Raw genomic sequence first — 24,755 nt, 5'->3', positions numbered from 1 at the left:
ATTTCTGCATTGCGACCAATAATTTTCGCATACATTCGTAATTCCGAAGGTTCGTTATCCCGAAGGTTCGGATATTCCGAAGGTTCGTTATTCTAAAGGTTCGTATTTCCGAAGGTTCGTAATACCGAAGGTTCGTTAGTCCGAAAACGAAATGAGGTTCGTAATTTCGAAGGTTCGTTAGTCCGAAAACGTAATGATTAACGAACCTTATTTCGTTTTCGAAATAACGAACCTTCAGAACAACGAACCTTATTTCGTTTTCGGAATAACGAACCTTCTGAACAACGAACCTTATTTCCTTTTCGGACGAACGAATCTTCGGAATATTGATCCTTATTTCGTTTTCGGATTATCGAACATTCGGAATAAAGAACCTTCGGAATTACGAAGTGTAACCATTATATTGGGTCCTTTGTTATTTATTATGTACATAAATTAATTTTATAAATCTTCAGGGGGGCGTTTCATGAAAGGACTTGTCGGATCCCATTTTATACGACAGTTACCATAGTAATAGTACCTCTCAGCCAATCAACATCAGAGAAAGATGTCAGATCTGACAACTTGTCGGATGAAAATGTTGATGAAACGCTCCCGAAATGTTCTATCTTTAATTTTATTTGCAGGCGATTCGACCTTATTTTATTCTCATTCTAAACAAAATACACTATTATCTACTATAAATCTTGAACTGTGACATGTAGTTGAACGGGTTGAAGCTAACAAATTATCCATTAACATCCTGAAGACAAACTTATGTTATTTATTAATACTTTGCAAAATTACCTGGAGACATCCTTTGGGACAACACTCCTCTAAATAGGGTCTCTTCAACCAGATTCTTAGGGCTCATGAATGACGATAAATTGAAATGGAAGAGATTGAAATCTTACAAAAGAACATTATAAGAATTATACATAATGCCCCTCCTCGTTCTCATACTCCCGACCTTGCGTTTGAGGACGTGCACGCTTTATATTTAAGACGCTAGTTGATTTTGGAAGATACTTTTTGGCCCGTCGTCATGGTCGTAAAACTGTCCTGCAATGCAAATTGTGTGACATGATATTTTTTTTCGTTTCGCATCTGGAACAGAAACATTCAATTTGCGTTTCGTGTGCAAAATTCTGGTTATTACTATGGTAACAGCGATTTATCAGATTTAGGACGACTTTACGAATCCACTTTTGGTTCCTCCCAGAGCTTGAGAGGCCGTTCGGGGCCCACTTCTATTGAATAGTAAGGGTAAGTACGTTACATATAGGCTTATGTAGCGTTATAAGGTTGTCAAAAACGATTAAAATACTGAAAAACGGAATATATTTCCAATACTTGTTGGGTGTCACAACCCAAATACTTAAGAGATGCATTTTCATAATCTGGAAAAGACTTACTTCCCCTGTTTAGGGTTCTTTTCGAAACCCCATGGTCGCGCCTGGTATCCACTCATCAACGGAAGTGTGACCCCCATTTCGGCGGAAAGTAAAACATACTGCCCATTACACTGTGTGCTAGAGGCATATCGTTCGTGCAGAAGGAGCAGGCAAATGAAGAAAACCCTGCAAATTTTGATTTTTTTTTCAACGGTTTATGGTCTACATGTATATTGCATGCATTTCCTTCCATTTTATCCACACAAGTGCACCAGTCTTTCTTCTCGGTTACATTTCTTTTTACTTTCCATTCATTATTTCCGTACTCCATCCATCTCAATAGCATTTTAATAAAGAATCATTAAGTTTCTTAGGTGAATTGGTTCAATCTGTTACTTCCAGTTACTTGAATGGAAGTATCATATTGTTAATATTTGTTCTAAGCTTTCAAGAAGTATTTGTGTTTTATCAAAACTTAGGTACAGTTTAACCGGTAAAAAATTAGTTAACATTTATAATGCCATAATTTTGCCACACCTTAAAACGTAGAGGACTAATAATGAGAAACTCAATATTGTACAAAAAAGAGCACTAAGATTAATAACAAAGAGTAACTTTCGTAGTCCCAGTTTACCATTATTTCTTAGACTAAAAAACTATTCCTAAATATGATCTTGTAAAATTAAATATATGTGTCCTTATGTTTAAGTACCACAGAGGAATTTTGCCCAAAAATATTTAATAATATGTTTAAAACCAATTGTTATTTTCATAGTTACCACACACGTATAGATGTTCATGAATGGAACTCACTGTGCAACAATCTGAAGTATTCTTCAACACTCTCGTTTCAGATTATAATAAACTGAAACGATTAATTTTCGAAAAACTGTCATCCTTGGCTGAGCAGACTCCTTCTTTTTTTTCTTTTTTCTTTTTTTCTTCATCTTCTTTTCTCACTCTCACTATGATCTTATTAATCTTCTTTTATCTATTTTTCTCTCTCTCCTTATTCTTTTGAAGCAACGTGTGATTGCGGGTGTATGTGCCTTTTATAGGAATGGTGTGCAGGCCTTTAGGTAATACTAATGTTTTTAAACAAAGTTTATTTAACTCCATTATTTTTGTATGTCTAAATTGTCATTTAGGGGTTCAAACATTAGTGCATGATGGTTTTTCAGAGGCCCTGGCTCATTCGTATGTATCTGTTTACTTAAAAACTTCTTGTTTTATTTTGCAAAATAAATTGAATTGAAATAAACTCCTCAAAAAAGTTTGGAAATATGAGTTTGATTGATAATCCCTCCTCGGGTCTAGTAAATATCAATGTGTTATTAATATCAATGGATAGATCATTTAATTTTTTCTTAATATGATACCCTACATGATATGATTGTGGCTCACATGGAGGTGCAGTGTCTTGAAATGTGGAGCAAGGTCAAAATTCAAAAGTTGCAAAATGACACAATATTGCAAGTCACTGTTCCTTTTTCCATTTAGATGAGTGAGTTTCTAAGTGGCTTCTTTTGCCTTTCATCGATAATCCCTCCTCGGTTTTATTAAACATCAGTATGTAATTAATATTAATGAATAGATCATTTTATTTCATTCAAAATGATACCCTACATGATGAGCTTATCGTTCACATGGAGGTGCAGAGCCTTCGAAATGTGGGGGCAAGGTCAAAATTCAAAAGTTGCAAAATGACACAATATTGAGAGTCACTGTCCTTTTTTCCGTTGTTATCAATGAGTTTCTTAGCGGTTTCTTCTAATTGTTTAACACACCTCTGCACGAGCAAACACAAAACAAACAAACCATCATTACATAAACCACAACAAAACATAAACATGAAGAAGCAGGGGCTTGATTTGAATGGATTATCATCTCTATCTTGTCTATTGACACAGAGAAAAGAATCATGTTCTGTATTGACCCTTCATGACGATTTCTGCTCGTTTTGCAGCTTTTCAATTCAGACCTCATCCAAAACTTTTGAATCCTGCTCTTTTCGTGCTGGCATGAACCTAACAAGCATGGTATCATTTTAAAGGGAATTAAATGATCTTCTGAATGATGTCAATATACATTGAATAAAATCGGAAGTTGGGAGAAATTAGTGCACAAACTCGGATTTCGAAACATTTTTTGCTCGTTTTGCAGCTTTTCAATTCAGACCTCATCCAACACTTTTGAATCCTGCTCTTTTCGTGATGGCATGATCATAACAAGCACGGTATCTTGTTAAAGAAATTAAATTATCTTTTGAATGATGTCAAATGTGCATTGTGTAAAATTGGGAGTCAGGAGAAATAAATTGCCAAACTCAGATTTGCAAACTTTTTTTGAGGGGTTTATATTGAATATCTCGTCTTACTGCGATTTTGTTAGGGTTTTTTTTTCATTTTCCCAGCCATTTCTTGCTCTCATAAAATCTACAAAACTCCCTTATCATTTTTTACACATTTTATCAGCAGTGGGGATCCATAATGTCCTATCTAATATATATATATATATATATATAATCAAAATAAATGAAGAATAGTCAAAGAATGCTCAAATATTTCACTTTAACTAGTTTCGTCTTTAATTCTTCAGAAAGTGAAATATTGATTAACAACAAATTCATACAAAAATTGCGCTCTAGCGCCATATATTAAGCATATGTATACGCTGATGAGATGCGTTGCGTAGCAACGGAATCATTATGTTATCACCATTACGTAATTTACGTCATAATCTAAAACGCTATGATCAAAAGACGTAATTTACGTCATAATGTGAAGCGCTATGATCAAAAGATATTTCATTATTATTTACACCCATTAAAAGAATCAATGGTTAGTCCATTTCCATTTTTATTCTTTATGATGTTCAAGCCTATTCAACTCCGGCTGAAATATGTCAATGAAACGTTTCTCTTTTATTTTACGTTCATTTTCATTGTCTGTTTTTAATTTGTAAAAAGGTATAACATGAAATTCTGGAGTTATTCCTTTTGCACATATTGATATGTGTTTACTTACATTTAGAATTTGATATTTTTTCTCTCTTATGTGTTGACGGTGGAGGGTCATTCTATTCCTCAAAATACCTCCTGTTTCTCCAATATATTGTTTTCCACATCCGTTGCAGGTCATGCAATAAATCAAATTCCGAGATGTGCATGAAAATGAATCTTTCAATTTGAATATTTTTTTATTATCATTGTTTGTAAATTCTAACTTATCCGTAGTAGGCATATATGGGCACGTTTTACATCGTTTATTATCACATTTTTTCGTCCCTCCTTGTGATTTGTCTAACGATGCTTTTGTCAAAATTTTCTTCAAATTAGGAGCTTGTCTTTTGCTTGCAACATATTTAGTTTGATCAAATACCCTTTTAAGGTTAGCATCATTGTTCAAAAGGGACATTGATCGTTTTATAGAATTTGAAAAGTCTCCATTATTCGGATTATATGTAGATACGAAAACAATATTATTCAATTGATCAATCTTCTTCCTTGTTTGTCTTAGAATTTTTTGTTCTATAGAACGTGCTTTCTGTATGCCAACTTCGATAAGTTCCTTTGGATATTTCCGAAGGATAAGCATTGATTCTAATTCTTTTAATCTTTTTTCTCTAATTTCTTCGTTAGACACAATAGTACAAATTCTTCTTGCCAGATTATATGGAACATTTCTTTTTGTGTGTCGTGGATGACAAGAGTTGAAGTGCAAATATTGATGCGTGTCTGTAATCTTATAATATATATCTGTTTCCAATTTATAACTTTTCTTTTTAACATTTATATCCAAGAAAGAAATGGTTTCTCCTGAAATATCTATTTTGAACTTGATATCTTCATGAATATTTTGAAGTATATTATAGAAAACTTGAACATCACCAAACTCTTTTTTCCATATAATAAAACAGTCATCCAAATACCTAAACCAATTTTCTTCCACATATAATCTGGCGTTCTGCGAAATAATTTCCTCTACTTTCTTATATAGTTGCTTTTCCAGATATCCGAGAAATAGGTTTGCGTATGTAGGGGCCATTTTTGTGCCCATTGCTGTTCCTTTGATTTGTTTATAAAAGTTACCATTGAATTCGAGTATGTTGTTTTTCAAAATTAAGTCAATGGCATCTAAAATAAATTCTTTAGTTATCCTGGGATTTAGATCTTCAGGATATGTTTCCAACCAATATCGAATAGCATCTAATGCAACTTGATGTTCTTCTAGGTTGATAGAAAATTGATTTGATTTACCGAGTCCAGATTCAGTTTGATTTATCCTTTTACCAGCGAAACAGAAATCCGAACCTGACATAAATCAAACTGAATCTGGACTCGGTAAATCAAATCAATTTTCTATCAACCTAGAAGAACACTACAATAGATTTGAATGTTTAGAAGATTATCACAATCAACCAGTGATAATAAATTTATGTGATCGAGAGTTATCAGATGATGAAATCAATATTTTGAAAAAAGGCGCTAAATTTACGCCAGTGCCAAAGAGAAATAATAATGAATTAAAAGAGATGTCAATGATTTTTGTAGGAAATTAAGATTGAAAGAATACTTTGCAGATAAAAGTATAAAGGATGACAGTATCGTTCAAGGAAAAAGTAATTTCCAACCAGAACGAAATAGAAATCAAACTCTCGAGAAATATATTGATTTTCTAAAAACATTTAGTGACAATTATAAATCAGAAAATAACGGCTATCAACGTAAAAATAACTTGTCTACAAAGGAATCTGATGCCCTCCAAAAATTGGTAGAAGATGATGATATCATCATCAAACAAGCAGATAAAGGAGGCGCTTTTGTCTTGATGAAAAGGGATTTTTATATTTCGAAAATGAATGACCATTTGGATAAAAAGGAAACATACCAGAAACTATCCCGAAATGAGGATACTGGAACCATGAAAAAAATACAAGACTTGGTTAAAAAACATGAAAATATTTTCACAAAAAAAGAAAAGACGTACATCATAAACTTTGAGTACAAAACAAGTTATTTTTATGGTTTACCAAAAATACACCAAAGTAAACGTATTAAAGAAAATATTTTAGAGCAGAAAAGCTCTTACGTTCAATGTGGTACTGATGTAGACTTAAAAATGAGACCAATAGTTGCTGGACCAGTATGCCCAACTCATCGTCTTAGTAATTTGATCGATGTTGTGCTAAAACCTTACTTGAAACATGTGAAGAGTTATATTAGAGATAGTGTTGATTTTTTGAATCATCTACCAGAAAATATTGATGATGATAGTTTATTGGTTACTTTTGATGTCAACAGCCTTTATACCAATATTGATCATCAAGTTGGATTAGATGCTATTCGATATTGGTTGGAAACATATCCTGAAGATCTAAATCCCAGGATAACTAAAGAATTTATTTTAGATGCCATTGACTTAATTTTGAAAAACAACATACTCGAATTCAATGGTAACTTTTATAAACAAATCAAAGGAACAGCAATGGGCACAAAAATGGCCCCTACATACGCAAACCTATTTCTCGGATATCTGGAAAAGCAACTATATAAGAAAGTAGAGGAAATTATTTCGCAGAACGCCAGATTATATGTGGAAGAAAATTGGTTTAGGTATTTGGATGACTGTTTTATTATATGGAAAAAAGAGTTTGGTGATGTTCAAGTTTTCTATAATATACTTCAAAATATTCATGAAGATATCAAGTTCAAAATAGATATTTCAGGAGAAACCATTTCTTTCTTGGATATAAATGTTAAAAAGAAAAGTTATAAATTGGAAACAGATATATATTATAAGATTACAGACACGCATCAATATTTGCACTTCAACTCTTGTCATCCACGACACACAAAAAGAAATGTTCCATATAATCTGGCAAGAAGAATTTGTACTATTGTGTCTAACGAAGAAATTAGAGAAAAAAGATTAAAAGAATTAGAATCAATGCTTATCCTTCGGAAATATCCAAAGGAACTTATCGAAGTTGGCATACAGAAAGCACGTTCTATAGAACAAAAAATTCTAAGACAAACAAGGAAGAAGATTGATCAATTGAATAATATTGTTTTCGTATCTACATATAATCCGAATAATGGAGACTTTTCAAATTCTATAAAACGATCAATGTCCCTTTTGAACAATGATGCTAACCTTAAAAGGGTATTTGATCAAACTAAATATGTTGCAAGCAAAAGACAAGCTCCTAATTTGAAGAAAATTTTGACAAAAGCATCGTTAGACAAATCACAAGGAGGGACGAAAAAATGTGATAATAAACGATGTAAAACGTGCCCATATATGCCTACTACGGATAAGTTAGAATTTACAAACAATGATAATAAAAAAATATTCAAATTGAAAGATTCATTTTCATGCACATCTCGGAATTTGATTTATTGCATGACCTGCAACGGATGTGGAAAACAATATATTGGAGAAACAGGAGGTATTTTGAGGAATAGAATGACCCTCCACCGTCAACACATAAGAGAGAAAAAATATCAAATTCTAAATGTAAGTAAACACATATCAATATGTGCAAAAGGAATAACTCCAGAATTTCATGTTATACCTTTTTACAAATTAAAAACAGATAATGAAAATGAACGTAAAATAAAAGAGAAACATTTCATTGACATATTTCAGCCGGAGTTGAATAGGCTTGAACATCATAAAGAATAAAAATGGAAATGGACTAACCATTGATTCTTTTAATGGGTGTAAATAATAATGAAATATCTTTTGATCATAGCGCTTCACATTATGACGTAAATTACGTCTTTTGATCATAGCGTTTTTGATTATGACGTAAATTACGTAATGGTGATAACATAATGATTCCGTTGCTACGCAACGCATCTCATCAGCGTATACATATGCTTAATATATGGCGCTAGAGCGCAATTTTTGTATGAATTTGTTGTTAATCAATATTTCACTTTCTGAAGAATTAAAGACGAAACTAGTTAAAGTGAAATATTTGAGCATTCTTTGACTATTCTTCATTTATTTTGATTATTATTTCCTTTCCGTGACGGGGGACATACTTCGTTATTTCATCGTATATATATATATATATATATATATATATATAATATATATATATATATATATATATATATGATATATATGTGTGTGTGTGTGTGTGTGAAGCTATAGATGTACAACAGCTTTGGCAACTCTTTTATTTAAATATTGTAAAGAAATGGATGAAGAGAACAATGGTAGACATAGCTTAAATCAAGGTTCCCCAGAGCTATCTACCCTTTGGAAAAATTGGTTATGCCGAAAAAATGTCTCTGCCGGGAATCGAATCCGGGCCCCCAGCTTTGAACGCCGGTGCCTTAACCACTAGACCACAGAGACGGGCTAGTGGTTAGGCCAACCGAGATCCGATTGACCGTCAGAAAGACAGATTTTCGACACTATACCAATTACCTTTGTCGGGTGAAGGTGGGTTTTGAACAATGACAAGCCGTCATGCCTCAGCTGGATCAAAGCTATTGCTTCGATACAGTACACGTATGTGAGAAAGTATACAAATGTGTGAAGCTATACATGTACAACAGCTTTGGCAACTCTTTTATTTAAATATTGTAAAGAAATGGATGAAGAGAACAATGGTAGACGTAGCTTAAATCAAGGTTCCCCGGAGCTATCTACCCGTCAAAGGTAATTGGTATAGTGTCGAAAATCTGTCTTTCTGACGGTCAATCGGATGTCGGTCGGCCTAGCCACTAGCCCGTCTCTGTGGTCTAGTGGTTAAGGCACCGGCGGTCAAAGCTGGGGGCCCGGGTTCGATTCCCGGCAGAGACATTTTTTCGGCATAACCAATTTTTCCAAAGGGTAGATAGCTCTGGGGAACCTTGATTTAAGCTACGTCTACCATTGTTCTCTTCATCCATTTCTTTACAATATTTAACTAAAAGAGTTGCCAAAGCTGTTGTACATGTATAGCTTCACACACACACACACACACACACACACACATATATATATATATTATAGATATATACTGTATACATCTCAATATATCTGTCTATCTATTTATCTATCTATCTATTTATCTATCCATATACGTGTCTGTCTGTGGATCTATGCCGTATGGGGTAATACAAAAAACGGAAATCAGATGATCAAATAAACTTCTAGCAAGGTGATTTGATCTGTGAATATTGTAACTAGAAAATAATGTCTGGAAATTTATTTTGAAGTAATTTGGCACAGGCAGACGGCCACGGAAACAGTCGGTTAAACTTCCTTAATAATATATCCTGATCATTGTAAAGATATTTCAAAGTCTGGTAGTTGAGAGTTTGGGTTCATTTCTCATGTGAGCTAGAATAACTCTCAATTATCGAATACCTAAATATACCATTTCTCCATCATGATGATAATAAATAAAATGGACGGCGATCCAGGGTGGAACAGCGGGGCACAGCCCCCGCCCCACACTTTTTTGGTAGCATTGAGAATCCCCCTTTTAGTAATCGTCCCCTTACAAACCTGCTCAGTCCCCCCTTTTATCCCAGAATGACTCATATTGCGCTAGCGAATGCCCCTTGTCTTTCTATGAGTCCTTATTCCTACTTCAAGGAATAAGAACCGCTCGCCCATGGGACAGCAAATATTTATCAAAAAAATATCTCCTTCCGAAGATTTTGCTAAATTCATATTACCATGAAACACATCTTCTTGTTGTAAAAACCAAATCAAATGGTGAAAATTAGGTTTTGCGCCCAATTTTCGTTTGCCCTCGCATGCAACTGAATACTAAATGCATGCTCTTACTTGGAATGAGGGTATATATGCAATTTTCCCCTTTTACGGTAGTGCCCTTTTAAAAACATGCTATCCTTTTTTCCCCTGTAACCACCCCCTCCCCCCCCTCACACATTTAAACTTCGCTCCATCGCCCTTGTCTTGTATGAATACGTTTGTTCTTTTCATTGGGTTGTTTTTCCATTGAGTTGACTAATGAATTTTCTTAATACTTTAGTTTGCTTGTTTCAAACGCTTTGGTAAAATCAGTTGTAACAACCGCGGTAATCATAAATAGATTGATAACGAATTTATTCATTCCAAATTGTTAACAAAGTTACAAAGTAAAGCAAAATATAATATAATATTTTGAAATGAAATAGGAACCTTCTGAAGCCTGTTGCATAAAACTTTTTACCTGAGAAAACTCTGGTAAAAACTGAAAACTAAGGTTAGTCTGATTTCCGCCATTGACTTTAGCACAGGGCAAAAACTCCGGTAAAAACAACCTGAGTTTTCTCAGGTAAAAAGTTTTATGCAACGGGCCCCTGGAAAGCAAAGCTTGTTATCGAAGGTTTCCTTCAATAAATAAGACATATTAATCCAAAAACCAATATATATCTATAAATAATATACAAATCATATCGTTCTTGTTGAAGTTCAAAATATATATAATATACAAGTCATCATATCTTTCTTGTAAAAATTATATGTAAATCATTGTTAAATATGAATATTTCTTACATATAATCCCAAGTAAAAGATAGACAAGGCTGGATTATATTGCAAGATATGAAGAAAAGTGAAAAGGACACACAAGACAAAACGTTACGAAAACAGGACGTGACAGAACGGTACAAGAACAAGACATGGCAGAAAGTTATACCAAAAAAAGACGGACGAACTATTACAAGAACAGACAAATAAAAAAGACAACAACAACAAAACAAAGGAAACGAGTAAAGAAAACAAAATCATTTTCGGCTTCCGGGCATTACTGTAGGTCATCTGAATTAAATCGATCAAGTAGTGCAAGATTGAGATCCCTTTTGTGTTGCCGACTTGCGCAGGGTCAATGAATTTTTCCACATCGGAAAGAAACCATTTGGCTATGAATTTATCAGCCACCTTGGCAAATGATCCGTTAAGGAAACTGATATTAGATCATTTACAGATGGTTAATACATTTTGGGCAAAGGAACTACGTGGGCTCTTTTTTCTGCATTATAGTACAACTGGCTGAAAGAAGCATTCTAGATATTAGTGAGAGGATAACTAAGCTCTTAGGTGAATTCTTTAACAAATCTAGCCGAGATGCTATCTGGTCTGGGAGGTTTTAATTCTCAATGAACGTTACATGGCTGGACCTGTGGAAGTGGTCGATCAGCAGGTAAGTGTCCAAAGTTGTTTATGGTATTTCTTTCATTCATGAAGTGCCTAGAAATTTAAGTTTTCTGGTCGGAACACCCAATCTTCAGCTCGCATTTTTAGGACCGGTGATATTTACTTTCTAATGGATCACTGCGAAGAGTCATCCCTTATAAAAAAAATTGAATGGTATACCATTGACTACCATTCATCATACACCATTGATATACCATTGGAATACCATTCGCACAGCACCCACCATACACCAATGGTATACCATTCAAGCCTCAATGGTATACCATTCAAACTAATTTAAATAATTGGGACGTTACTATTACCATATTCATGAGCACCATTTACCATTCATATACCATTGATCAAACACCATTCACCATTGATCTACCATATGGCCACTATAGACAGGTTTACCATTGACCACCATTCACCATTCAGCCACCATTCACTGGCCTACCATTTACCATTCAGCCACCATTCACTGGACACCATTGGCCTACCAATTGCCTTACACCATACACAATTCGCCTACCATTGACCATTGACCATACACCATTCATGTACCATTCACCATCCGCGTATCATTCACCGTACACCATTCGCGTACCATTCAACATACACCATTCGTGTACCATTGAGCGCTCACCATTCAACTACCATTCGCCGTAAACCGTTCACCATTGATTGACCATTCACTTTACACCATTCTACCATACACCGAACACCATTGACCTACCATTTACAGTACACCATTGGCCTACCATACACCATTGAACTAATATTCACCGTACACCGTAGGCTTACCATACACCATTGGCTTACCATACACTGTACACCATTGACCTACCATTTACCATACAATACTGTCATACCATACACTATACTATTAGTCAACCATTCAAATAACACCATTGGTCATACACTATAGACGACAAGTGTACATTCAATGGTAGACCAATGGTAGACAGTAGAACAAAGATGTGCAATGTATAGTAAGCCAATAAAGTACAGTGAATGGTAGACCAATGGTGAACAGCATATCTCTGGGGCTAATGGAAAGCTTAATAATGGAATAAGTACCCCGGTATACACAAGAAAAAAAATGAAAGCAGTTATTTCAAGAACGTCATTAAATTGCTTTTACTATAAGAAGTTTAAGTACAGCATAAATGGCACAGAGTATTCACAAGTATAGACTTTATGATTAAAGCACATAAGTTATTAATATATATGACTTAGCTATTCGTTGATATCTCTGTCAATCTTGCTATGAAAAAAATAAACATGTATCAAGACAGATCGAGTTTGAAAAACACAACAAATGAAGACTAACATTTCCAAAAATAAACCTGTTCTCTCTTATTGCTTTTTACATGGATTGCGTACTTGGCAAAACCACTGTTCTGCATACAAACCTGATACTTGATGTTAAATCTGTTGTGTGTAATTGCTTTCAACAACATTAATAAACATTTTTTACTAATAAGTTCAAGTACAAAAGAGTATTGACAGGTATGGCATAAAAGCACCATATTATGAATACATGTGACTACGCGACACTACAAGAGATCAATGATTGCACTCCACATAGATATTATGTTAATTTTCCTATAAACAAATTTACATGTAAGACAAAATTTGGACAACAAACTAATGAACACCAAATTTCGAAGATGAAACTCAAAATGTGCGATAGCCTTCACATGGCCAAATGAATAAAGGGTACCACACCTAGAAGAAATGAAATATCCCCAAAAGGGGGCAAAATAGTACCCCCAAATTGTTCTCTTTTTTTCTTTTCACCTAAAAAGATATATCAATGGCGTGTTTCTACAAAGAATTGTTAAAAAGTATTACCCGCCTAAGTATCCAGAATCCTGGATAAGTTTCCTGTAGAAACAGACGCGATGTGGTTAATTGATAAATTGCATCGCACAAAATACGGTTTCTCATTTTTCTTTGAGAGGTGGTTATTGCCATGTTAATCCGTTTAACTTTTCTGTAAAACATAGGGCAAAATAGCATGCATGTCTGGCTTAAGTGCTTGAACCCAGAAGTGCGATCTCACAGTATACATATATTCTGGCCTGTTTAATCTCGCCAGCTGATCGCGAAACACGTATACCTGCTACAATGAGTGAGATCTACCATGAATTTTGAAAATTTTCCTAACGAGACATACCGAAATGCAATGTTGATGTTATAGGTTGAATTTTCCGATTTCTGCCCTATTTGCTAAGTGAAATGCAAGTTAATCAGATTATTCGGTCCGTAGAAACAGGTTGGTTTAAGAGCGATAAGAATATTCGAGTCCGGAAAAGATAAACTGTTTTTAATGATTTACTGTAGAAACACCCCAAAAGTTTATAATAAATACAATAAAGATACATTAAGAAATAAATAATATATCACACATAGAAAGAAAATATAATGAAAATAGGGAAAGAAAATTATTCAATTTGGAACACTAAAAAACAGAAAAAATAGAGACCTCTTTTTGCAAAATATATAGAAAATAATATATACAAGATACCCACTTATTTCTTTTCTGTCTATTTTTGCTGTGCTGAATCAGATGAATAACTCAACTATGTGTGAGAAATAATATGATTATTGTCTTACACAGAATCAGTAGTCAATTGTAATTTTTTACAACCTAGCTTGGACAAAATTTGAATTCATATAATACAAAAAATATATAAATTGTGATTTTGTATATTCATGAGGACTTGAAGAGAACAGTTTTACCAAAAATAACAACTTTAATTCGTCATAACTTCGTAAATCCTCAACAAATTTTGATGAAATTTTCAGTGCTTTTTGTTTGTCTGATGCACACTTTGAATTATATCACATAACTTTCAGTCTCGAGTACCTCTAGCCCTTCAATCAAATGGGTTGGACGACCGGTTACATTTTACACATAAAATAGTTATGAGAATGAAGGGGACCATAGAAAGAAAGCATAGAAGAGGGGAGATTTTGGTAGGGAGAGAATGAATCAGAAAAACATCATGCTGAAAATTTCGTTAACATCTAATAATAACAAAGTTATTGAATTTGAAATTTTAACAATGTTTTGGTAAAAAACTAACCTAATGTACACATGATTGTCAGGAATATTTGCTAGGCTTATTGTATGAAATGAAATCATAATTATTTCATATTTTCATACATGTGTGTATGATATGTCCCAAGTATCATATCATTATTTCCAGCAATGCATATCTTCACATTAAAGGTCAAGTCCACCACAGAAAATGTTGTTTTGAATCAACAGAGAAAAATCAGGCAAGCATCATGCAAAATATTTCATCAAAATCGGATGCAAAATTTCGCTTATATTTCACAAAATAGTTATATGCACAATTTACCCACATGCATATGAGAGAATCGATGATGTCCCTCACTTTTTGTTTTGTTTTTCATTGTTTTACTTCTACAATATTTCAATTTTTACAGATTTGACAATAAGGACCAACTGGACTGAACCAAATAATGTTAAGCAATGGTAACTCCACATATTCAGTGAGAAATAAAACTTTATTTCAAAGGTCAATGGGGAGAAAATTATATTTCATATTTAAAACAAGTGGAATGCCTCTGGCCGTCTCACCTGCATCACGCGGTTCAATATAGCAGCAGTGCTGACTTTGCATACTACTCTGACTCGCACAAGATGTTCAGTGATACATGGTTACTCTTATGTCCTCTTTTTATGAACTAGACCAATAAACTTACAGAGATATGATGGTTATTCAACAAAAAACCCCAACATGGCCAAAGTTCATTGACCTTACATGACCTTTGACCTTGATCATGTGACCTGAAACTCGAACAGGATGTTCAGTGATACTTGATTACTCTTATGTACAAGTTTCATGAATCAGATCCATAAACTTTCAAAGTTATGATGGTAATTCAACAGATACACCCAATTCGGCTAAAGTTCATTGACCTTTGACCTTGGACATGTGACCTGAAACACGCACAGGATGTTCAGTGATACTTGATTACTCTAATGTCCAAGTTTAACGAACTAGACCAATAAACTTTCAAAGTTATGATGGTAATTCAACAGATATCCCCGATTCGGCCAAAGTTCATTGACCCTAAATGACCTTTGACCTTAATCATGAGACCTGAAACTTGCACAAAATGTTCAGTGATGCTTGATTACTATTATGTCCAAGTTTCATGAATCAGATCCATAAACTTTCAAAGTTATGATGGGAATTCAACAGATATCCCCAATTCGGCCAAAGTTCATTGACCCTAAATGACCTTTGACCTTGATCATGTGACCTGAAACTTGCACAAAATGTTCAGTGATGCTTGATTACTATTATGTCCAAGTTTCATGAATCAGATCCATAAACTTTCAAAGTTATGATGGGAATTCAACAGATATCCCAATTCGTCCAAAGTTCATTGACCCTAAATGACCTTTGACCTTGGTCATGTGACGTGAAACTCATGCAGGATGTTCATTGATACTTGATTAACCTTATGTCCAAGTTTCATGAACTAGGTCCATATATTTTCTAAGTTATGATGACATTTCAAAAACTTAACCTCAGGTTAAGATTGCGATGTTGATTCCTCCAACATGGTCTAAGTTCATTGACCCTAAATGACCTTTGACCTTGGTCATGTGACATGAAACTCTAATAGGATGTTCAGTAATACTTGATTAACCTTATGGCCAAGTTTTATTAACTAGGTCCATATACTTTCTAAGTTATGATGTCATTTCAAAAACTTAACCTCAGGTTAAGATTTGATGTTGACGCCGCCGCCGCCGCCGCCGTCGCCGTCGGAAAAGCGGCGCCTATAGTCTCACTTGCTTCGCAGGTGAGACAAAAACAAAAGAAAAGTGAATGAGTGATGTCATCAGTTCCCTCATTTGCATACCGACCAGGATGTGCATATAACTATTAAGTGAAATTGAGTGAAACTTAAAAATGTCATACCTTTCTTATTTTTCATCCGATTTTTATGTTTCATTTTTCTCTATTTAATCAAATCAACTTTTTGTTAGGGTGGACATGTCTTTGAAATAAATTTTCACTCCATTTTTTATAGTCCTCGGAGGACAAAGTGTAAATAAGCATGACTTCTTGTAATAAAATACAAAAGAACAAGAGGGGATATGACATCAGCTTGGGTACGTCGTGGTCTAGTGGTTCTGACTCTCACCTTACAAACAGAGGGTCATGAATTTGAGTCCTAGCCATGGTGTGTTTTCCTTGAGCCCGAAATTTATCCACACTATGCTGCACTAGACCCAGGTGAAGTGAATGGGTACCCGGCAGGATTAATTCCTTGAAGCTGTAATAAGAAATATTGGATGAAAACAATGCAAAGGGCAGTATATTAGCTAAAGGTTCAAAACATAAATGCTTGTCGTGTGTTTAAGCTTTCTTTAGAAGTTCTTATATTTTTTTAAATATCGAGAAATTTGCAGTATACACTACCATTCAATTGAACGGTACCAATTAACAAATATCAACATTTTGTAAAATATGATAAATAAATTTATGTTTAACCATAGATGGGAAGAAAATAACCTATTATCTAATGGGAGGCCCCAATGATGATAAATACCACAACAAATGAATACATGAGGACAAAGTGTCCACCCCTCAGCCAACATACTGATTTTTTTTTCAGCTATGCCACTGCAGGAATACAATCTGTTTTATCTCATGAAGCTTTGCAATTTTTCCTACTGAAGAAAATTCTTACACACATACCTTTCATAAACTCCATTTTTTTCTTGTACACGGCACGTTTTCTGTGTTCAACACCCGTCGTGTCATTCCCATGTAAGGCTGGACCATCTACCTTATCATCCAGTGTATCCGTCGTCCAAACTTTGAAAATGAAATAAAATCAATTTAAGTGTTGTAAAATCTGCATGTATGTGCAGATACAAACAAAAATAGAATACTAATATAGTAATAGAAAAAGAATGATCTTAGAACTTTAATTTTAGAGATATTTTTCATGGATCTCTGATTACCAGCCCACAATTCAGGAATACAATAATAAAATGTGATATTGTTCAGCTTAGTTCAGACAAGGCTGTATTATAAATGTGCATGCTTTATACTAGTAATAGCTATGTCATCTGAAATCAAATTTCCAGAGCAGTAATTTTCAAAAGGAGGGTAATCGATGACATAAATTCCATTTCCCTGGTATTGACAATCCCAGAAGCGGATCCAAGTGGGCACATTTGACCTGGGGTCCATTGTATATTTTGAGTTGCAATAAATCGCAACTCTAAATATCATACGCAACTTGATTTTCAATCAATCAATAGCGCGCATTTGGGACTTGCGATTGATTTTTTGACCTGGGTTTAAACGCAACTCTTTCTGCAATGGACCCCTGTGCCCCCACCTTGAGAGCAAGATAAAAATGTGGCTTTCTTACACAAGTGTTCCCCCCCCCCTTCGAAAGTTACAGCAAATATTTATATTGAAAATATTGTCTCATACAAGAGTGAGGATCTCTTTTTTGGTTTGCTTGTTATATAAAATTTCCTTGGGAAAATCTGCCCCACTACCCCCTTTGAGAAATCATGGATCCGTTCATGGACAATCGTATGCCAGTGGATGAATTCCAGACATTGTTTTAGGCAAGTTTTGATCAGTAAATAAATAAAAACAGATAAAATGTGATCACAGGACAAACTTAAAAAAGGATAAAATTTACTTTAAAAATTGATATGCCTAGCCCCATGAAATGATCTAATAATAACCTCCCGCATTAATGCTTCACAAGTTTCACACCAGCCAACTTCGAGCAAAACTCCCCACCAGAAATTGTCGTATTTGTCTACACACGTTTTGAGGTCAATACACAATATGCCCACCACTTTTCAAAATATTGCGGATCGCTTGGATTTGCCGTCATGTTGAAATGGACCGAAGTTATGCCACCAAAAGCTGGCTGTTTGTTCGCCACATGTTAGCATGATTTGTTTGCTAACTTCAGTCCCAATAAACATTACAGCGAATCCAATCCGCGAAGTGATTTCTACGGATTAGATCAACCATTTGTCAACGCCTCGAGATCTAAGACTAAATACAGCCGTTCCCGATATTTTGAAAAGAGGTGGTATTAACATCGAAATGTGACTGAGAGACCTGTCATGACATTTGGGAACAAATTTTGGTGATGAGGTATGCTGGTAATCGGCCGGTGCAAAACTGCATTAGCGCCACTTTTCTCTGCATAATTATTGCAGCCTCTGTAGAAAAATTGAATAGGAATCGTTTGTCACTCTGTCCAGTCACAGTTCCACACACAAAGTGCACATTTCACCCTATGTGCGATGAGTGGTGTGTACTAGTCTTGAGGACGCAATGATGATGATTTTTTTAAATAAGTCATATATTTCTTCATCATTGACGTCTTGACACTCTCTCCATAGTGCCTTCAGCGAACGACCAAAACAAAGATGGATTCCCCCAAAAAATCCATCCTTTTAAACCGAATTAAAGAGCATTCATTTAATTTTATTAATTCTTACACCTTCCTACGCCTAATGCGTAGGAAGGTTTTAAATATTACTATTTAAAAATGTAAAAAAATGAAGATTTCTTACCTAACTGATGCCGCGTAGACCCCTCGTTCCACATGTAAACAACGGAAATACAATAGCGTCGACCCTTGAACCGCTTATGTATGACGTACTTCCGGAAAGCAATGCCGTCTTAACGGACAATTTAGAGATAAAAAATCTTATTTAACAGATATTAAAATTTATTTTGTGATCATAAATAATTTATATATATTGATATGAATTATTTATGATCACAAAATAAATTTTTATATTTGTTAAATAAGATTTTTATCTCTAAATTGTCCGTTAAGACGGCATTGCTTTCCGGAAGTACGTCATACATAAGCGGTTCAAGGGTCGACGCTATTGTATTTCCGTTGTTTACATGTGGAACGAGGGGTCTACGCGGCATCAGTTAGGTAAGAAATCTTCATTTTTTTACATTTTTAAATAGTAATATTTAAAACCTTCCTACGCATTAGGCGTAGGAAGGTGTAAGAATTAATAAAATTAAATGAATGCTCTTTAATTCGGTTTAAAAGGATGGATTTTTTGGGGGAATCCATCTTTGTTTTGGTCGTTCGCTGAAGGCACTATGGAGAGAGTGTCAAGACGTCAATGATGAAGAAATATATGACATATTTAAAAAAATCATCATCATTGCGTCCTCAAGAATAGGTGTGTACAGTGTAACTAATATAGGGGCTGCGTAGTCTTTATCATTTTTCAAACTTTAGGACCCCTACCATGTTTCACCTCCATTTTATCTCATTTACCAACATCTATCAACAACAACAAATTATAGACCTAATTCCAAAACAATATTTGTCGGCAAGTTTTCAATTTCAGTGAATTACGATGTGCAGTGCAGTGTTTCACAATTAACGCTTTGGCAGTCTTGACATTAGCATTAACAAATCATTCATTCATGAATTCAACGTATTCAGAGATGGTTTTTGTAAAACATTGACAATAAACATCAGGCAATACGAGCGAATTACTAATCTATTCCATGCTCGCCGAGCTCAACTCAGCCAACACAAAGCATAAGCACTCCCTATCGTCATAGCCACGTCCCGGCCAGTAGAGCAGCGGCCAGCGCCAACGGGGCATGCAATGGCGGTGGCAGTGCAGTGCAGTGGTCGTGGCAGTACACCGACATCTAATATTTTGAGACAATTTGAGAAATAAATCAAAGAAAATTGTTATAGAACTTACTGTTTAGCCTTCTACAAATGACTTTGAAGTCGCTGTCCGAATCTGACCCGTGTTCCTTTAGTTTTTGATGAATTATCGACGGACTTATCAACAGCAAAACGGCGGTCCCGGTAGATGGAGTTTTCTTTTTCAAATATTGCAATTGGCGGTTAGACGTGCGCGCGCGTACGTGCGTGCGATAGAGCTAGCTAACAAGCAGCCAAGCGGCCCTGCTTGCCAACGCGAGGGGGAGGGGGGGGGGGGGGGGGGGGGGAGGGGGTGAATTAAAACCAAATCAGGGGTGTCTTCTTTTTCCTCTCGATTGGCTCTGGGTTGGAAACCATGATGGCGTGTCACTGTTTTCCTTGGATCTTGGAATCTATGAAAAAAGTTTTCGATCCCTTCACTTTTTTTTCCTGTATTCTCTTATTTTCTTTTTTATTTTCGTTGTCTTTATTTTCTTTTCTGTTAATCTTTCTTTTCTTCATTGCCTTTTTTCTTTTCTTGTTTTTTCCCCTTAATATATATTTTTTTACTTTTCCTCACTCTTCCCTTTTAATTTGCTTTTGTAATGATAGAAATTGAGATTTCATTCAGTAGATTTCTTTTCTGTTACATTGTACTATACCATGTATGCCCTGATGGCGGCAGGGAATTTTGATAGGGGTGAGGGAGCAAGACCATGTGGATAAATCATTTCAATCAAGTAATGATCGGCCTATAGAATATCTCTCCTCTTTATAAACGCTGTCCACAAGTGGGAAAGAATAATTAGGGCCTAAAAAATAGAATTAGAATTTTGAAAATATCATTTGTAAAAAAAGAGAGAAATAATTCATGATTGGAAGCAGCTATAATAGTGTACAAATGGGTTCAGAGGGGGCTTTTGACGTTGCAGACAGACCAAATCAGGGTTTGCGGATGGGAATTTGATAGAGGTTGGGGGACCAAGACAACCAACAGTGAATTCATTTTGAGCAAAATATGGGGCATTGCAAGAAACTTGCAATCGAAGCAATCGAATGCAAATTAATTTCAGACTCCAAAATCATGAGAGTCATACTTTTCATTGCAAACTTGCAACTGATCCATAAAAAAATCCAAATTGTTATGTTCTAGATAAACTTAATGTTTATCATCACCTGTAAATTTGCATCTGATCGAATTTTGGGATTGATTGCAAATATCTTCTTGGAACACTCAATATATAGTTTTTTTTATAAAAAGCGGCCATAAACAAGCAAAATTATTATAAAAATAGAATAAAACTTATTAATTAAAAATCAAAACCCTTATTATCAAAAAAGATTTCATTGACCGATTGATTTTATTTTTGCACCCATTGCATCAGATTTAAATTTAGAAAGTAACATGTACAATTGTAAAATATAACAAATTTATAATGTTGTATTATAACCACTGGATCAATAATATTTAAACACATATAGACCTTTTACTTAATAAGGAAAAAGACAATTTAAAAGAATGCAAGATACCACGTTTACAATCATGAGCGATTACACTTGATTTGGGGAAGCTGCTCGCATAAAAGTCACAGCTCAAATATTTAATTAACTCTAAATACCTTTTAATCTTTGATATATTTTCTTTAAATCTTCGGAATTATGATAATGGGTAATGCAACTGGGCATACCATTCACCATTAACATTAATGGCATTCATTAGGCAAACACCACTAAGCCACTATGGCTTTACAATTATCCAACATGATTATATATACCACTAGGCACATACTACTAAGACACCATATTGGGTATATGGTATACCATTGATACCAATCATACCATTATAGAGGCACATACTACTGAGACACCATTGGGTATATGGTATACCATGCAGTCATACCATTAGAGGCACATACTACTCAGACACCATTTGACACCACTGAGACACCATTGGGTAATGGTATACCATTCACCATACTAATCATACCATTATACATGTTATAGAGGCACATACTACTGAGACACCATTGAATACCACTGAGACACAATTTGGTATATGGTATACCATTCATCATACCAGTCATACCATTATAGAGACACTACTGAGACACCATTGAATACCACTGAGACACCATTGTATACCACTGAGACACCATTGGTGTATGGTATACCATTCATTATACCAGTCATACCATTAGAGGCATATACTACTGAGACACTATTGAATACCACTGATACTCCATTGTATACCAGTGAGACACCATTGGTGTACGGTATACCATTGATCATACCAATCATACCATTACAGGCACATACTACTGAGACACCATTGAATACCACTGAGACACCATTGTATACCACTGAGACACCATTGTATACCACTGAGACACCATTGGTGTATGGTATACCATTCATTATACCAGTCATACCATTAGAGGCATATACTACTGAGACACTATTGAATACCACTGAGACACCATTGTATACCACTGAGACACCATTGGTGTATGGTATACCATTGATCATACCAATCATACCATTACAGGCACATACTACTGAGACACCATTGAATACCACTGAGACACCATTGTATACCACTGAGACACCATTGGTGTATGGTATACCAATGATCATACCAGTCATACCATTACAAGCACATACCACTGAGACACCATTGGGTAATGGTATACCATTCGTCATACCAATCATATCATTAGTCACATACCGCTGAGACACCATTGGGTATATGGTATACCATTTACCATTAAATAAACTACCAATTACCATTAAGAACTTACCATTGAAACACCACTCAAATACCATTCGCGTACCATTTACCATTCAGATCACCATTCAACTACCATTCGGCACCATTCAAATACCATTGGCGATTTTTATAAGGGATTAACAGGTCTTTTCGCAGGCCGGTATAATCATTTTTTTTACTTCACGCTTTAGTCAATATTGTTTGGTTAGATACCTATTTTCTTAATGGATCGTTCAGTTAAATCAAGTACACGATTACGAAAGTTGCTTGAAATGTTTGATGTGTACATTGTAGGTCTAAATGTATAGAAAAAAAGGCTTGCGCGCATTGTAGTTTAGAATTAAACCACAATGGAGCTGAAGAACTCAAACTCTGCAACATCCTTTAAGGGCAACCAAAAATTTCACTTATTTACCAGCAGGTACTAGGTTTGAAGACAGACACGGTCGTAGCTAGAGGAAGGGGGTATGGGGTGTGACACCCCCACATATCATGGCAGGCGGCAAAATCATGTACCAGTTGGCAAACTGGAGGATAGGGGAGAAAAAGAAAGAGGGAAAGAAAGGAAGAGAAAAAAAGAAAGGAGAGAGGGGGAGAGAAAGAAGGAAATAAATAAATGAATAAATAAATAAAGAAAGAAAGAGGAAAGAAAAATAGGGATACTAATTTCGAAGAAGGATACAACTAATAGAGTAAAGACAACAAGTTGGCAAATCCAAGTCCATGTATAGTAGCCAGGCTTAGAGCCCTACTCAGCAAAATACAAAGGACAAAACAGATGGGGCTTTAATAACACACAAAGTAAGTCCCCGGTCCTCCCCCAATATAAACAAGCTTATGAGTTTGCAAATTATACCACAATTATTGACGATTTAACAATCACATTAGTTTTGTAAAATTAAAGGCAAGACTAGGTAAAGAAATATGGGGTGGGATTAAAGTGGCAGAGCACTATACGCTCTACCAGTCAGCAAATTGACGTACAAGTACTGCCCCGTTTCAGATCTGACAAGAACAGAATACAAGACTTAAAAAAACATGGTAACTCTGCAGTTGGCAAATAACATGAAGACAAGTCTACAACTTGTAGACATGTCTACAAGTTCGCAGTTGGCAAAAAACACAAATATGTTCTAAGTAATTTTTACTAAATTCTGTCGCCAAAGATTTTTTATTTTTAATTTATGGTGTCATGGCGGACACAAATCCAAAGATAGACTGGCTGTTGCTATTAGATATGTAAGTCCCGAAGGAAGAGCAAGGGAGCGGCTCGTAGAAGTCAAGGAGACAGTAGATAAGACCGGAGAGCGACAGACAAGTTGAATCTTAAATTAATTAGAGGACAGCGGTCTCCAAATCAGCAATCTAGCTTCCAAGTTTATGACTTCGCATCCAATATGTCAGGTGTAAGGAACGGTGCACAGGCTCTGGTGTCGCAGAAACTCGACAGGCATGTTCCTTACATCCCATGTCAGGCACACAGGGCAAATACAGTGGTTGAACATGCCTGTGAGAGCAGTCGTATCATACAAAAGATGTTCAACATCATGCAAGAGTTGAACGTATTCTTCTCCAGTAGCACAAAGAGAAATGATGTCCTAAGTAAGTGCATGGAAGATGTTGCCAATGCCCTAAAGCTCCGGAACCTGTCACAAACTAAAGGTATACTAAAGAAGATGAATACTTTAGACTTCATCATATCGCTGATGTTTATGAAGAACGTGATGA

At 35.2% G+C, this 24,755-nt stretch overlaps 1 protein-coding gene across 1 annotated transcript in view; it reads left to right on the top strand.

Annotated features, from left to right (window-relative positions):
• The first annotated feature begins 11,313 nt into the window (after positions 1-11,313).
• The window catches only part of LOC121417835, a 29,965-nt gene continuing 16,523 nt past the window's right edge, over positions 11,314-24,755 (top strand). Inside the window, exon 1 of the mRNA XM_041611567.1 lies at positions 11,314-11,528. The gene's annotated coding sequence lies outside the window, so the exon portion shown is untranslated. The remainder of the gene's footprint in view (positions 11,529-24,755) is intronic.

The sequence above is a fragment of the Lytechinus variegatus genome, chromosome 6, assembly GCF_018143015.1.
Source record: "Lytechinus variegatus isolate NC3 chromosome 6, Lvar_3.0, whole genome shotgun sequence".
In the NCBI taxonomy this organism is placed as follows: Eukaryota; Metazoa; Echinodermata; class Echinoidea; order Temnopleuroida; family Toxopneustidae; genus Lytechinus; species Lytechinus variegatus.
This window is presented reverse-complemented; position numbering and strand designations above follow the sequence as displayed.